The sequence below is a fragment of the Taeniopygia guttata genome, chromosome Z (assembly GCF_048771995.1).
Source record: "Taeniopygia guttata chromosome Z, bTaeGut7.mat, whole genome shotgun sequence".
Lineage (NCBI taxonomy): Eukaryota > Metazoa > Chordata > Aves > Passeriformes > Estrildidae > Taeniopygia > Taeniopygia guttata.
In genome coordinates, this window is record NC_133063.1 from 72236959 (window position 1) to 72252928 (window position 15970).

Here is a 15970-nt window from a genome sequence, read left to right on the forward strand (position 1 = left end):
ATATCTGAATTAATATAAAATTTATGTGGTTTTTTGTTAAACACCATGAGATTATAAAGAATGTGTGAAGGCTGGATCTTACAACTTTATATTCCAGATAAATGCATTAAAATTTGTTGAGTCTCTGTAGTGGATAATAATGCTGATGATGACAGCAAAATGAATGGGAAGCAAAGCAGAATGAGTTTGGTTAGGGCACTTATTACTGTCTGGTGAAAGGTTAGCATAATACTCAAAATCTTTATTTAAGTATATAGCAATATTCTTTTTGCTAGGGAGTATATTTCAGGATAAATGGCCAGTGAATCAATAAATGCTCCAGTCTGTGGCCTGAGAGTTCATTTATCATGAACCATTTATCTCCTCACATACTCTCCCATAAAAAACAGCCTAATTAATTTTCATGTAGACTTCTTAGGTTGTGGTGTCATCAGCACATATTAACAAATCAAAACAATGACAGAAAAGCATATCCTTAACTGCACTGAAAGATAGTCAGAAAGGAGTAATTATTTTATTATGTCTAAACTAACTTTCTGAAATAAACAGACTAAAAAAGCATTTATAGTCCTCAAAACAGTACATTTTGGGGAATTATATCAGAAAACAGCCCTAAAGTAATGAGTGTTGCCACAATCATTCAATCATTGTATGAATATTGAATAGTGCTTGCACTGCAATCCAGTTGGTCTTCATGGAAGGTTTTACATAGGACACACCACAGTTAGAAGATTTAAGATGTTGATTTTTCATTTATTTGATCTAAAACCTAGTAAAATATTTACAAAACCAGCAAGGAAGTATGTCCTGTCTATGTGCCTTTTAGCAGAGTTCAAAAGTCAGATGTAAAAAGACTAACAGTGCCTGTAGGAAAAACACTTTCAAAAACTGGAAAACAGAAGGCACTTAACTATTATGTCTGTTTCTACATCACTAGAGAGCTGAGACAAAGGACTTCTAGGTTAGATTTTTGTGCTCAAATTGGTAATATCTAATGAAGTGTTTAGTAGGCATAATAATTAAAATATTGTATTTGTCAAAACAAAGAACTTTCTGTCAGCTTTCATTATCAGGAGTTGGTTTTAGTACAAAAAATTGCACTTCAGCTTGATGATGCGGTAAGGCTCAGAAAATTAGTAAAATTGTTTGAAAAAGGCATTTCTTTGCAGTTCTACTTATGCAAAGATAAATGCTCTTAGAAAACGTGGAAAAAACTGACGTCCCGTTCACTCATCATCCTAAAGGCAGATCATTGAGAATGTCTGCCTCTTAGAAATGTGTTTTATGTTTCAGACAACATGACATTCTCAGAAGTGTGCCCATTCTGTCTTCCATGCATCCCTCCAGACTATTGCGTACTGTAGTTTTTTCATACACCAAATTTCTTCTCCTTTTTTTACCCCTTTTTTTCACTTTTAAAAATTACATAAAGGTTCACTTTTCTAGGTTTCAAAGCAAAATTTTCTGACAAATATAAAATATAATGCAGCTTTTCATCTGAGGTCAAGATATATTTTATCTCATCTACCTATTTTAGGATCATGAAATTCACACAGCCATGTTTGTCAGTTAACACATTTTTTGGGGTTAAATATTTAGTAACATTTTAGATAACATCATTGTCTTTACCACTGCAAGGTGATTAATTTGTTACACACATTGTACAATCAACTCGCTTTACAAAATTATGTTTAGAAGAAGATTATAGTGGTCTCCCTTTAATTTAAATTGCATTCTAGCATAAAGAAATGAGCCACATTACACAAAAAGACTTGGTGTCATATATTTTTCTCTTGAAAGGATAGCTCTTTTGTTAGAAAAAACCTTCAATTCATTATATTATGCCAAGAAGTAGGACAAAGTTTTATAGGAGGGAAAAGTCTCTCAAAACAAATGTTAGTTTCTCAGAAAAAAGTTAGGAAAATTATTTAAATGGATCCCATATGATTTACAATCTCCTTAGAAACATGAAAGAAATACTCTTCACCATGCTCAGGAGCAGGATAGAGATTGAATGTGTAGCTGCATTCGTTAAATAAACCAAGACTATAATAATGATGCAAATTTCAACAACAAAAAACTTAGAAGTGCTAGTTGATTTTAGTTTTTCTGATGCAAGGTAAAAAAGAACTTTCAAATACTTTGATAGATACCTTTGCATACTGTGCATTTCTGTCAAACACTTTGCATGGAAACAGTTTTTCAGAGTTTTTTGGACTGAACATTTTTACTGTTCACAGGTATTATTGTTTATCTATCGATTGCTTATAAATAAGTTTATCTGATTTAACCTGGTTTAAGAACCTTGAAATACTTGTTTACTGTGCTAGTCCACAGCAAACTAACAAACTTTAACACATTATTTCAAATTAGAGGGGAGTTATGTCTTAAAAAAAACAGTTATTTTATATCTGTCTACACAGTCTTACTCAGTTTCACTGTCTCAGTGGAACACCCCTTTTTAGCAACCTGTGAGATACAAAGTGTGGTCTTCTCTTCAACAATGCAGTGAAGTGTCCTGAGACTTTGGGAACACTGAGTGCCCGTGCACCATACAGAAGCAAGAAGCAGGCTTCCTTAGCACATAAAGAGGGATGGGTGCACTTTGGTAATTATGCCACTTTTCTCTTGTGAACTATATCACTTCTGTGCAACTTGAGCTGTGCCAGGGAGACAAACCCACCATAACAGAGTGTTGATAAACAACCTGAATAGTCATTTAAATAGCCACATTTCATTTATCTGCCCAAAAGTTTTCAATTTAATATATTTGCTTCTACAATTCTCTGCAACTTATCATTATATACAACCAAGCAAAATTAAATCCATTGCTGAAGTGGCCATACGAAATCCTAGCAGCAGCATGTATTTTTGGATTTTTGTAACATGTATGGCATGAATGGTGAAAAGACAGTGGTAAACCACTTCAATGCTCTACTGCTATTAAACAGTGCCCTCAGAAAACAAGATAATGAAGGTTATCTGTTCTATTCTCCTGGCTTCTGACTTTCTTTCCTTCATCATCATTTCTGACAATCACTAACACAGAGAAATCTAGCATGCATTTCTTAGAGAGAAAAGCCTTGGCCAAAAGGCTTGAAAAACATCACGCAAGTCTGCCCTTTTGTTACTCTGTTAATCAGATAGGTTTTGCTGCTGACTTAATTTACTTGTGACTAGAACACATCACATTACTTACAGTTACACTTACATCACAACACACAGGCAAAAAATTCCTACCTCTTTAGATTTTTAAGATTAAAATAATGATAAAAGAAGCTATTTTTGAAATATAGTAAATATAACATAAGAAAGATTATTAATGGACTTTCTAGGAGAGATCACTCAAGAGAGAAAAAGAATACCTGCCTATGAAATAAACTTATTTACTTGAGAATACCTGCTTCGCTTCATTTTCCCCGTTTATTTTAATATTGCTTTGACTTTGCTTAGTAGGTAGATGTAGATCACAAGGTGGGGAAATTTCAGAGAAGTTGTGAATGTCACCCTCAGGAGTCCACATCAAGTACACAAACAACAAAGAACCCAAGCAATCTTTAATCTGGCAAACAAAGGCATAACAACTTGAACAAGCAGCATCTCGAGCAAAGAAAAGTGGAAAAAAGGTGCAAATTTTAACAGTGGGAATAATTAGCTGTTAGAATAGCTCACCATAAAAGGTAGGATCACCACTGCTTGAACTCTTTGAAAGAGTGTTTGTCTGAAAGAGATCTTATTCAAACAAAAAAATGTTAGATTCAATGTAGGCATTACTTCAGATTTATGCAAATTATTAGACTAAATGAACATACTATTTAGCCTTATTGTCATTTTTATCTAGTATGATGGAAGCAAGGTGAGCTAAATGTATCTTATCAATGTCTACATGCTTCAAGAGGAGCTGGAGTGGAAAATGTAGTATTTAGCTACTTGCATACATGGCAAGTATTGTGCAAAGAATTCACTGTGTATATTCTCAGTGCCAGAGAATGGAAACATATTGTAGTTTCTAATGTAAGATTTTTTCACCCTTTAATATCTGTAATGTTGGGATTGTACACACTGGTATACATGACACCAATAATTGATGAATTTTATAAATTCTTTTGAACAACAACTTGGTAATGTCTTCAGCAACAAAGAGAAAGTGAGTTTGCTTGGGTCAATGGATTCAATCATAACTTTTCCTTCAGAGGAATTATGAGTTTAGGATTATGAGAAGTTGTGACATGATGCACATCAGATGAGAAAGAAGATGCTTTTACTTTACTTTTATTGGCAGAGTAGTCTATTATTTGTTATGGGTGCCTTATTCAACATTGTTTTACTTGGATTTTGTTGAGTGAGATGCATTTTGTCTAGTGCACATCCAGCTTACAGTCAGTGGAGAGGCAATTAAAGGATTTTATCAATAACTCTTGTGTAGAACAGCGTACTGGGAATTTAAGATAGGCATCTCAGTCTGTACATAAAGATTTGACTATTGTGTAGAGTCTTTCCCCTACATGTGTGGAAGAACACAGTTGTCAAACTGACTGGACAATTGAACAGTTCTTTAATAAACCAAAGCATGCTGAAATGATCTCAGAGCTGTCTAAGAAAGTCATACTGCATAGGACACAGTCTCATATGTCAAGTTTTGCACCTTTGCCATGATTTGATTGCTCAAAATATTGATAAGTGTACCACAAGTCCACAGGTCCCCTAATGGACATAAAGAAATTCAGAATCAACTATGCAATATTGAAAAAAAAAATAAAGAGGGAAAAAATAGGCATTATAAAATCAAAGACATTTTAAACTTCCCTCTTATTTTTTTAAGAAGAAAAGCTTTGGAGGGAAAAAAAGCAGAGATGAAGACAAGGGACTCTTCCCAAACTGACTAGAAGACCAAACTTGAGACAAAAAATACTATCTATATATAAGCTACCCTGAAGAGTAGAATTTAAAAGAAGATTGGAAACCCAATGAAAGGGTATGTATGCCTATTATAAGATGTAAATACAACCAGGGACTGCTGTTCTAGACAGCACATTACACATTTTGGTACTGCGCAGCAGCACATACTGGGTATAATACAATGTCCTGGACATTTCAGCCTCCATCTGTGGTGTCTTTCCCTGATTACCCTGACTTCTCTTAAGAATTTTACATACTCACCATAAATTTAACTTTGACAGTCTTAATATTAGGCAGTGGATAGGTGTCTTTATTTGAATCCATAGACAGAGAAAATAAAATAAAGTTAAAAAACCCCCCAAACATTAAGAATAAGCCTTTAAAATTCTAAATGTAGTATTAAATGCAGACCCTGCAGGCTGCCTTAGAAAACCTCTGAAAATTCTACACATATGTGAAAGGATTCAAAAGGATAATGAGAAGGGGTAGGGAAGACAATACTAGGCTGCATCTCTTTTGTCTTGCCAAATTAAAAATTGGAGAACATTTTTTTTAATCTCATAGATGCATTTCCAGTGTATTATGTAAGGGAAAATTTAAACATAGTCCTACAGTGGTGAAAGAAGGAAAATTTTCACTTACTATAAGCTCTGCTCTAGTGTTTCCTCTGATGTATAATAAATTAATTTGTCTGTTTTAAGTCACTTTGGCATGTCTGATACCATTTAGCAAATATTAGGAAGATATTTGATAGTAAAAAAGACAAACATGGAGAGTATAGTGGGGCAGAAGCATTAATTTTGTCCCCTCAAAAGAACATATTATTCTAGTAGGTAAAAGTAAAAAAAAAAAAAATTACCTAGTTTCTATGCTATGGGAAAATTGAAGGAAATTTTTAACTTAATGAACAAACAAATGCTATTTTTTTACATTAAGACACAGGAACACACATGGAAAGAAAGAGGAGCTAAAAGCCCACTTCACAGAGCTCTTGAATATTTGAATGTTTTTGCTGACTTTCCACAGAATCACAGGTTAATCCTGAGACTTGTTAATGTGAAGTTTAGGTGGTTGGGATTGCTGAAAAAGAGAAAACTCAGGCTCAAGAAAAGGAACGATAAATAACTGAATTTGCAAAGGCCATTATTTTCTTCTTTCCCTTAATGGTCTGAGTAGAGATTGTCAGGGTATCTGTATTATAACCAGTTACATTCTGCTTTCAGAATGATAATCCAGATATGACCTGTGTATCCATTTGTATACACTAAATTACAAAGGTGAATAAAATGCAACAGCTGCAGGAGACAAAATTTGCTGGGTAACAAATGTACACATACTTCCTCAGCCATATTTTTCCCCTTCAAATGATTATTTCAAATTGAAGAAAGCTTACTAAAAGTGTATTGAGAACCAATTATTTTGTTAGTAAAGAGAGAAAAGGTGCAGCTGAGCTAAAAATGGTTTCAGGAACTGTGTGTTTCACAGTTTCTTTGACTTCAAAAGAATTTCAAGAAAAAGTTCTTAGTGTTGATACATATGGGACATTCCAGTTATTCCTGCTCATACATACCTGTCCTCCCTGGTGGTGCAACTATACAAAGGTCAGACTTAACTCTAAAATTTTCTGAGATTTTTTTGTACATTATTTTATTTTTCTTACCTTCTGAACAAAATAAAACCAGTCTAATACATCAGTGGTTCTGCAAGACCAAAGAAAATTCTGCTTATAGAACGAATAAATCAATTTTAATCTTTCTCCAGTATGTAATAAAATGTAACACCCTAACATATGTTCTCCTTGAAAAGTGGTTTTAAAAAGCAATTAATTTCAAAGAAATCTTGGATTTCATGTTCTATGAGTGTAAAGATAAACAATGAAAAGTATTTTAAGTGTTAGGCATTATAGCCATAGTTCTATGGCTATATATAAAGCATTTAAATATTTTTTCTGTAAAATTTAACCACACCAAGAAGCGTTAGTTTATCATCATACCATTTCTTTACCTATTTGTATGCCAGTGCAATACCCACTGCTGGATTTTGTATCCAGACCCTGACATGAATGCCATTCCACTGGAGGATATATAAGTACTAGGCCAAAGGACTCCTTCATTTTTTGTAGCATCTCATATCCTAGTCTTGCAGATTCCTATATAGATTTGCTGTGGCTTTCATCCAGAGCATTTATAACTCTCGGTGAGTTATTTATTTGACCTTCTCTCTGCAATTACCTCCTAGAGTTTTTTTGGTGTTTTTTTTTTTTTTTTTCTTAAACCTCTAACTTTCCATGGCACCCTTGTCATATGACCAGGAAATTGCATGTAGGAAAGAATAAAGCACATGCATGCACACCCTATATGCAAATCCATGTGCCTTCACCCCTGCAAATGCTTTCTTTGCCATTTTTCACCAAGTCAAGCTGCATTTTTTATTGACATTTGCTACTATTGTGAATGAAATCTTCCCTGATAGCCCCCATTTTCAGAAAGTGAAACAGACAACATTCACAAAGTTAAGTTCACCAGCCACAGAGAAAACAAATGTTTATATAGATGATTACTGTGCAAGGAGACTTTTTTCCTAAGATGGAAAAAACTGAAATAAATACCCATAAATCCTCCACTTATGTTGATTTTGTAATGTGTTAGCAAGGATAAATGCAAAACGTAGTGTTTGGCTTTTGTAGGTTCTGAACAAATATTTTATTCAGCTTTATCTATGTAGATTTGTAAAACACTCTCCCCACCCCCTCAACTTTTGCTTTGAGTTTCAAGTTAGAAACTCAGATTCTCAAGGCAAAATTGCTGACTATCACCTTTAATGTTGAAATCTTGAAAATCTGCATATTTCACATCATGCAAAATTGTAACATGACCCACTTTGAATACAATTAATTAACCAAAAAGAAAATGGATGTTTCCTTCCCCTTGCAATATGAAAATTATGCAGAAACACATTGTTAATTAATCTGTAGAGCTCAAGTGTGTTTCAGCCATTCTCTCTTCAGGATATTCTAGTCTAATATTTTTCAGCATGCAATTAGGCTTCCTCACTTTCCATAAGGGACATTCTTTATTGATCCAATAATTTCAGGTTACAGTAGCTGCACAGTGGAAGTGCTATGAGCCTCATTATTTCTTTGGCAAGCCTCATTGATTTTGATGCTACATGACCATTAATTGCTAGTAATATCTCCTAATCCAGGTGTAATTGATTAACAGTTAGATCTATTTTTCTGTTTGGTTTAAGAAACTACCCATCCTCATCAGAGAGCTGTGATATCATTAATTCTGCTCTTCTGCTTTAAGTGAAATTAATAATCAATTTTCCTTCTGCTGTCCTTAATTTATACTGTAATAGGGACAAAACAGTCTATTTAGAATGGCAGGAAAATTACATGGTGAAAGGGATTCTTAAGCACTAACTAGAATCAGCTCATTCATGGTACTGAGTTAAAAAAAAAAAAAAATAAAAAGAGAAAAGTAGTAGAATCAGAGCACTTTAAATCAACTGTATAATCAATTATGCAGGATACTGCAAGTGCCCAGCACACCTTCATAACAAATGTATCAATCCTACCAACACATCTATGAAAAAAATACTTTTGGGTTAATTATGTTCATTTTTGACCTTCAGAGGATCAATTCTAAATATAAATCTTCCCAATTGTACCAATGTATAGCACAAAACCATGTATTTAGACTCCATGCTTAATGATGCGTCATTCTTTAGCAAAACTGATTTCAGTGTTAGCATTTGGTCTGGATACTGTGCAATATAAAGACCCTAGAATAGCTTTGCAAGCAGAGAATGGTGTCATTTTATCACCGTGTCAGCCTCATGTCTCCAGCGTATCATAGAGACTAGTAGTAATCTGATGTTTATTATCTGAAGTACTTATGCACTAATGACTGAGGACTGATTAAAAAATGAGGTCCTAACCTACACTACATCCCACAATCTTTTTGAATAATGATTAATTTTTTCCTCTTTGATACTTTACTGATGTCTTGTATCTATGCCAAGTCCTGCAGATTGTTCAAGGAACTAGCACTTCTGTGCCTATTTTGATAGGAATAGAGTTTACACAACAGTCTGTAACCAGCAAAGCTCCATCCTAATTAGTAAATCACGTTGTTAATACCTCAACCCTGAGCATCGAATGGCAAACTGCATACCATGCTGCCCCCTGCTGAAGCATAACGAGCTCACTGTTCTTCATGTCTAAAACTAAGTGAAACAAGATAGTGCTGATATGTGAAAAAAACCCAAAAACCGGACCACTCAACAGTGGTATGTATGAATTTAAAATTGTATATTTTTCTTTGGCTTGTGCATTTTTACATGTTTTATTAAAAGTTAAGTATTTAATTGTCAGGTTGATTCATGGTGAAGTATAGCCTGATTCCTGCATGATGCAGGGAAATATTGAAATTCATATTTTAGCATTGACTAATGTTCTTATGGTATTTTGTATTTCCTTAAGTGACACTAGCAAAATATTTCTTTTGTTTTCATCACAGAAAACAGTTAACTCTTACTATAGAAAAAAATCCTCAGCATACTGTTTCCATTGTTAATGACAATAATGAAAACTTAGTATAGGATTCAATACATAGTGTATATGATAGTGAATAATATGCTGGAGAGAGTTATTGTCCTATTGATTTTCTGAAGACACAGATACCAAGTAATGCTGAATAGAGATAATGATCAAAAATAAGTTGCTAACTAAAAACTGAGTTATTGTTCACATATTGAGTACTCCCAAAGACTACTCTTGAAGGAAAGAGGTTATTGAGTAAGAAAATGGTAACAGATTTCATTTTGATTTTTCTTTCTTTAACTTATGTTTTAATAACACACTGACATAAAAACATAAAGAATTACAAATTAACTTTCCCACATCTCTTACCTATGTGTTTACTCAAAAATTTAATGTAAGCTTGGTGCAAAGTTTTGCCATTCTAACTTGAAAGTAAGGTTGTTGTCCATTTTAGAAACAAGTGAAGAAGAAAGATAATCGTTAATCAGAGCAAGCACTGGTTCATTTTCAAACTGAGAAACTGCTGCCAAAACTATCCTGAGAATGGCTGGATTTAAAAAATAATGCAGTAACTTCTAAGACCAAAAAGAAGAAAGACAAGTAACCAAACAGAAACAGATTTGTTGAATCTGAACAATTGTTTGGTAATTCATTTCATGGCAGTCTGATGGGAGGGTAGGGAGAGAGGAATTCATGGCCTGTAACTGCTATACAGTTTTCCTGACCACTTGCTGTCTTGTCAACATTTTCTCTGGGTTATTTACCCATTGCTGGTCTATGAGAATAGTCTGTAGAAATACACTGTGGTCTAGCAGCTACCCATTTTCACTCCGCTAGCTCACCTTTGTTAAGACTGATTCCAGCTCATTCCTAAAGGCTCAACACTTTGACTCACACCAAAGTGTGACTTTGCCTTCTGGGTGGACTATGCCAGCCCTTTGTGCCTCACTTTAACTTGTGCCCATCTGCTTCCCTCCACTCTGCTTAGTGGATGGGAACATATGGCCTTAAGTGCCTAACTCTGATTTCTTGCCACACCTTCAATTACACTGCCATATGTTCTGGTATCATACTGTAATTGCTGATGGTTAGTGCTAGAAATACAAAAGGGGCATTTCACAAGCCAACAGGTTTACTTCTGCTATATAATAAAGCTGAAACAGCTGTCACTGTGTCACTGTACCATTCTTTGATAATCTCCTCACTTGCCCTGCACACAAAGCTTTCATAATTTTATGTATTTAAAATTATGCAATTAATCTTTGCTTATTATTTTTCTCTTCTCATCACTTTAAGATCAACAAAGACAAAGCATATTTTCACATTTTTCTTTTGCTGCATATTTTCTCTGTAACCCCTTATTCTCCATGGGAACCTATTTGGGTCCCTGTTACTAGGGAGAATATACATCAGAGGTGTCAGAGAACAATGCAACTATTTAATTTTACAAAGATGTTATATTCTAGGGCATGCTTTGCTTTTTTAACTACATTACATTGCTGCCTAACTAAGATCTAAACCCCACTGTTTTTGCTGTAATAAGTAGGACAGTACTCCCTGTGATATTTTTGCATTGCAAGCATATGGTTGCAGTTCAGAAAATCTACTGGAAGCACATTTGTGCAGTGTGCAAGCACTCTGGATTTCTATTATTCATGGTGACAAGTATAAAAGCTTCCACCTCCTTTAAATCATGTTTAATGCTGTCTAGCATTTTTTGTCTGTTTTTGTTTCTTTTTTTTTTTTCTAAATAAATTTTATTGATTTCAAAACAACTTACTTAAACATGGAAAATGCAGATGACTTAAAAACTAAAGTATAACCTTAGGGAAAATCCTCTGTATGGAGGAAAATGAGAGCACGGGTTCAGTACCTGGGTTGCAGTGAGCACACAGAACAAGCGACTGTCCAATGAGGAGTTATTTGTGGCACAAGCTAAGCAACATGCAACCAGCAAAACATTAGTTTATTTTAAGATGGTGGTTCACACAAAATGAAGTTGTTCACAGGAACACAAATACCAGTTTCAGCAACAATATAGTTTACACCCAACACAGAATCTAGTATAAAAGGAAAGGATAATCTGCTTCTAATAGGACTTGCTTTCTAGAGTCCTATTTATCTATGTACACATATCAGTCCTATTTATCTAAGTGTATACCTATATTTAGATATTCACAAAAGATTTTATGAGCCTGACATTGTCATATTAGGTAGCAGCCAGTGATCTTTCATATTTCTAGTCCTATTGTCAAGATGGCATTATTACAAAGCCATCTCTTTCACAGCCCTAATGTGTAATTCACAACTACTGAAACTCTAAATGTCTCTCCTGCTTTGTATTGTTGTTTTGTATGTTTTGGTTTATTTTGTATTTGGGTTTTGCTTTGCAACTGCTTTACAAAGTGTTGGTTCTGTACAGAACTTTTCATTTGATATAGCATGCTGTCACCTAAATCAGAAAATCAACTTCTTATTCATTTGACTCTACCAGTTGCTGACCTCTGCTAGTCTTTCTTCATGAGTTTAACTAAATTGCACTTTCTGTTGGAAACATGAAGGCTACTTATTCTTCAGCCTCTTATCTCTGTCATGGGCCACAAGCATTATGTCAGATCTGGGACACTCTATTATAATGGGTTGACATGGCAGCTAAGAATGTCTAGTGCATTGTCTTGCCTACATATTGACTCATTTGTAGTTCCTTTTAATGGTTCTGACTAATGATTGCTTTGTTCATACTTACCAGTAGGTAATATCATCTCAAGATTATTTTTTAAGATGAAATATGCTTTCTTTAATTAAATTAAGAGCAACGTACTTTGTCTCCTTTTTCATTTTCAGAGAATAACCTTTTTATGGGATTCTATTTGCTTCTATTTTTTTTTCCAGGTTGGCAGTGCAAAGGATGCTGATCTTTGTTGTATTTTCTGCACTGTAAAAACATTTGCAAATATATAATGGATACAAGACTATCAGCTTTCTTTTCAATCAGCTCCAAAGAATTGCAATAGTGTGATGTAACATCTAAATATATCCAGTATTAGTAAAAAAATCATTTATAATTGAAGCAACATGTAATAATATCTAGGGTAAAGGTGACATAATTATGATTATTCGGAGTTGTGTAATTTTGTTCTAGATTCTTGTTCCAGTGAGGTTCTGTATAAAAGGCTAAGAGAAAATTATATTAAGGTAAGAATGTACAATAGAAATGCACACTAATAATAGTTGTGACCTCCAGGTAAGATAATACAATTATTTACCATAACTTTCAGTAATTACACAGATCATCTTCAGCTTTTACAAAATCAGTAGTTAGATGTATTGTTTAGACTCAATGTTAAATCTGTGTCTCGCTATGACATTTTTAATGAATTGGTTGGTTAATATTTTGTTTTATAAAATTATCTCTTACTGTAGCCATTTCCCCTAATTTGCAGTGGCTTCTGAGTAACTTGTAAATTGAGCTTCTAGAAGGAGAATTATGTGTGGTGTCTGAAACTCATGTTTCTTGCTTTAGTTTATAAATTTCAGCACAAGATTTGTACAAGCAAAAGATATGGGCCTTTTAACCTGTCATTCTAAAGTCAGTGCTTCTTGTCTGCAGAATTACTTCTCTTCAGGCTTTTAAAATACAGTATCTTTTACAATGTTGAAAATTAAAGTAATTTCTGTTTAATTACTTGCACTTTTAATTAACTTCTATTTGTTCATATGTGAAGAGAGTACTGCCTATGCTCTGCAGTGTCTGTGCCCCATTATTTAAACAATGCAATGAAGTGCTACCCTATATCTACTAAATTCCACAATACAGCAAGAAAAGGCTAGAAGAAGAAAAACATTAAAGAAAACCCTGACAATAGTGTTGGAAAAAAACCTGGAGACAGTCATATCCTCTGCTATACAGAATTTTGCTTCATACAGGAGATTTGCCTTCTTTATCCAAGAGTTTGCAAGAGTGACAGCAAATCTGTGACCACATTAGTCATTCTGTCAAGGATGGAAAAACCTAGAAAGAAAAAGATAATAATTGCCAAAGAAAACAGACACAGGCGTTCACAGATATAAATTGGCAATGCTGTTTACTCCACACGCTCTACTCAACATGTTCCAGCTGTGCATGTGTCATTCAAGTGTCCAACTCAGTCTATGCAGACTATTCTGAGTCTCCTGCCTAATCAGCTTGTGGAAGCACAGCACTCCATTTGTTCAATTTGCCTGCATGGAGGAAGACATGACAGATGTATTCGAACCAATGCTAAAAACTGCCGTGAGTAGGGCGGGTACCAATCTTGGCTAACAAGTGAGTGTGCTAATGCTGCAGCAGCACATAATCACTCACATTTGTATTCTGCTGTTTAATGGTGACATATATGAAAGCTCATCTACAAGAAGCTCATAGAGTAATCAGACGGCAGAGGAGAATGCTGGATAAGGAGCAGAGCTCCAAACAGTTTTTACAATTTGTTTTTAAATTATCCTGGTTGCTTTCTGTGGCCTTCCTTGTATATTTCAACTGTGAATCTCACAGGAATTGCAGCATTCTATTTTATCTACATTCATCCTTTACTCATAATGATGTAATATGATAAAGGCCTAACATAAAACAGTTTCTGAAAAAACACTGTATTTCAATTTAGTGTAATCTATAAATCATCAGCAAAGCAGCTTTACAATTTGACAACATTAATAGTTCCATGCATGCAAGTAGAACAAAGTTTGCCTGAAAATGTCTTCATGCCCTTAATCTTTTTTGTTTCTTATGCCTCATGGCAATCTCCAAATCTGTGTGAGATATCTGTGGACTTCTTTTCAGAAAAATACAGTGTTCGTCTTGATATGATTCTGCCTAGAGAAAACAAAAGCTTTACCAGCAGTCCAGCATTTCCTGAATACTTAATTTGTTATGAATATACACAGGCACGTTTCAACGGGAAATTTGCTACTGAGAGTAAAATAATTATCTATTTTGGACCAGCATTAAATATGTAATAGACATTTGCCTTTATAAAAACAACATTTTCCATAATCACATACACTTGTTATCTGAAATTAGTATTTAAAATACAGATCTTTAGCTGCAATGGAAAATATGTGTGCTTTAAAAATATCAGGGCTTTGACAAACTTAGATTCATAACAGTAAAGAACTGGAAATTACTATTCATCATCACTCAAAGTCTTATATAAGTATTTGAAATTGATTAAGGGAAGGAGAAAAAATAAGATATGAGAGGAAAGCAAGGGACATGAAAAGATCTTGCTTTCACACTGAGCTCTTGCTAAGCTTGAAACTCGTTGTGACCTCGGGAGGACACTTGCTCACACAGATAACACCAATTAATCAATCCATTTTTACAAGCTTTTGCCAAGTTGCAGTAAAATTCTATATCTAATTAGCCCCTCCAAAAATCACATCAGGATGTTCATGTTCAGTAATATGAAACAGAAAGAGGAAAAAAAATACCAACCCACCTATGTTACAGCACACTTTGCTTTATTCACCTAGTCACACCACCACATGAGGACAACTGACTACTAAACATACAAGGTGCCCTTTTATTTATGGCTTTTGAGTATTCATCCTGCCAGGGCTTGGTACAAACCTTTCACTTAGATTCAGCACAGGTTCAAAACAGACTAATTACAACTTCTCGAGAATATTTTGTCACCCTTGTGCTCCACGAAGACAGCATTGGCTTTCCCAGCAAATAACACCCTCTGCATCAATGTGAGCATGGAGCTGTCTCACCCCAAGGGAGGATTTGGGAACCACTCTGCCATGAAGGGTCACTTGCTGTGTCCTTGGGCTCCTTTGAGGAAAAAAGTTACAAGCCTGTAACTTTCATTTTCATTTGAGCATAAAACCAATTTTCATGTGAGCTTCTACCTTTGTGAACACCCTGTTCACAGGATGGAGAGGCATATACTCTGCTGGCTCAGTGTGATGCTCTCTTGAAGCGACTCACCTGATTGCAAGGGGGATCCTTAGGCCTCAGTTAAAGTTCTTCATTAACCTTACAGTTTTTTCCTTCTTGAAATGAAGTTTTTAACATGTTTGCATGTTTGTTTTCTTTTGTTTTCTTTATAGAGGAAGATTGCTTAACAAATTGCTCCACTTTATTTTGCATCTTTTGCAGAGAACTAACTGAATAGAACTGAGATGAATATATAAATGAATAAATGAAAAAAATAAATGATGAATGAATAAATTTAAAAATAACATATATGAAAAAATTAAAAACATTCTGAAATAAAAGCTTCTATGTTAGTGAATCATCTATGTGTATAGTCATAAGTACAGTAAGTTTGTTACAGCAATAATACACAATTTATCTGTGAAAAACAAAACCTGCAAAATTCAAGAGCTTCCAAAAATGTTTAAAACAAACTTTTATAAAAGCAAGTGAACTAAGAAATTATTTTGCCTAAACTGTCTACAGATTTATGGTAAAAGCAATGATTTCCTCCTCCTCTTCCACTTCCATAATAGAAGAGTTGAAATATTTATTTGGATGGTCAG

At 34.3% G+C, this 15970-nt stretch overlaps 1 long non-coding RNA gene across 2 annotated transcripts in view; it reads left to right on the forward strand.

The window, feature by feature from the left end:
• Window positions 1-15970, forward strand: part of LOC140681921 (uncharacterized) — a 111180-nt gene that overhangs the window by 67678 nt on the left and 27532 nt on the right. The window contains exon 1 of one of the 2 annotated variants that reach the window (XR_012053141.1): window positions 8833-9192. The exons of the other annotated variant lie outside the window; for it this stretch is intronic. This is a non-coding gene — a long non-coding RNA (uncharacterized lncRNA). Of the gene's footprint in view, window positions 1-8832; window positions 9193-15970 lie in introns of those variants that run through there. 2 annotated transcript variants of the gene reach the window in all.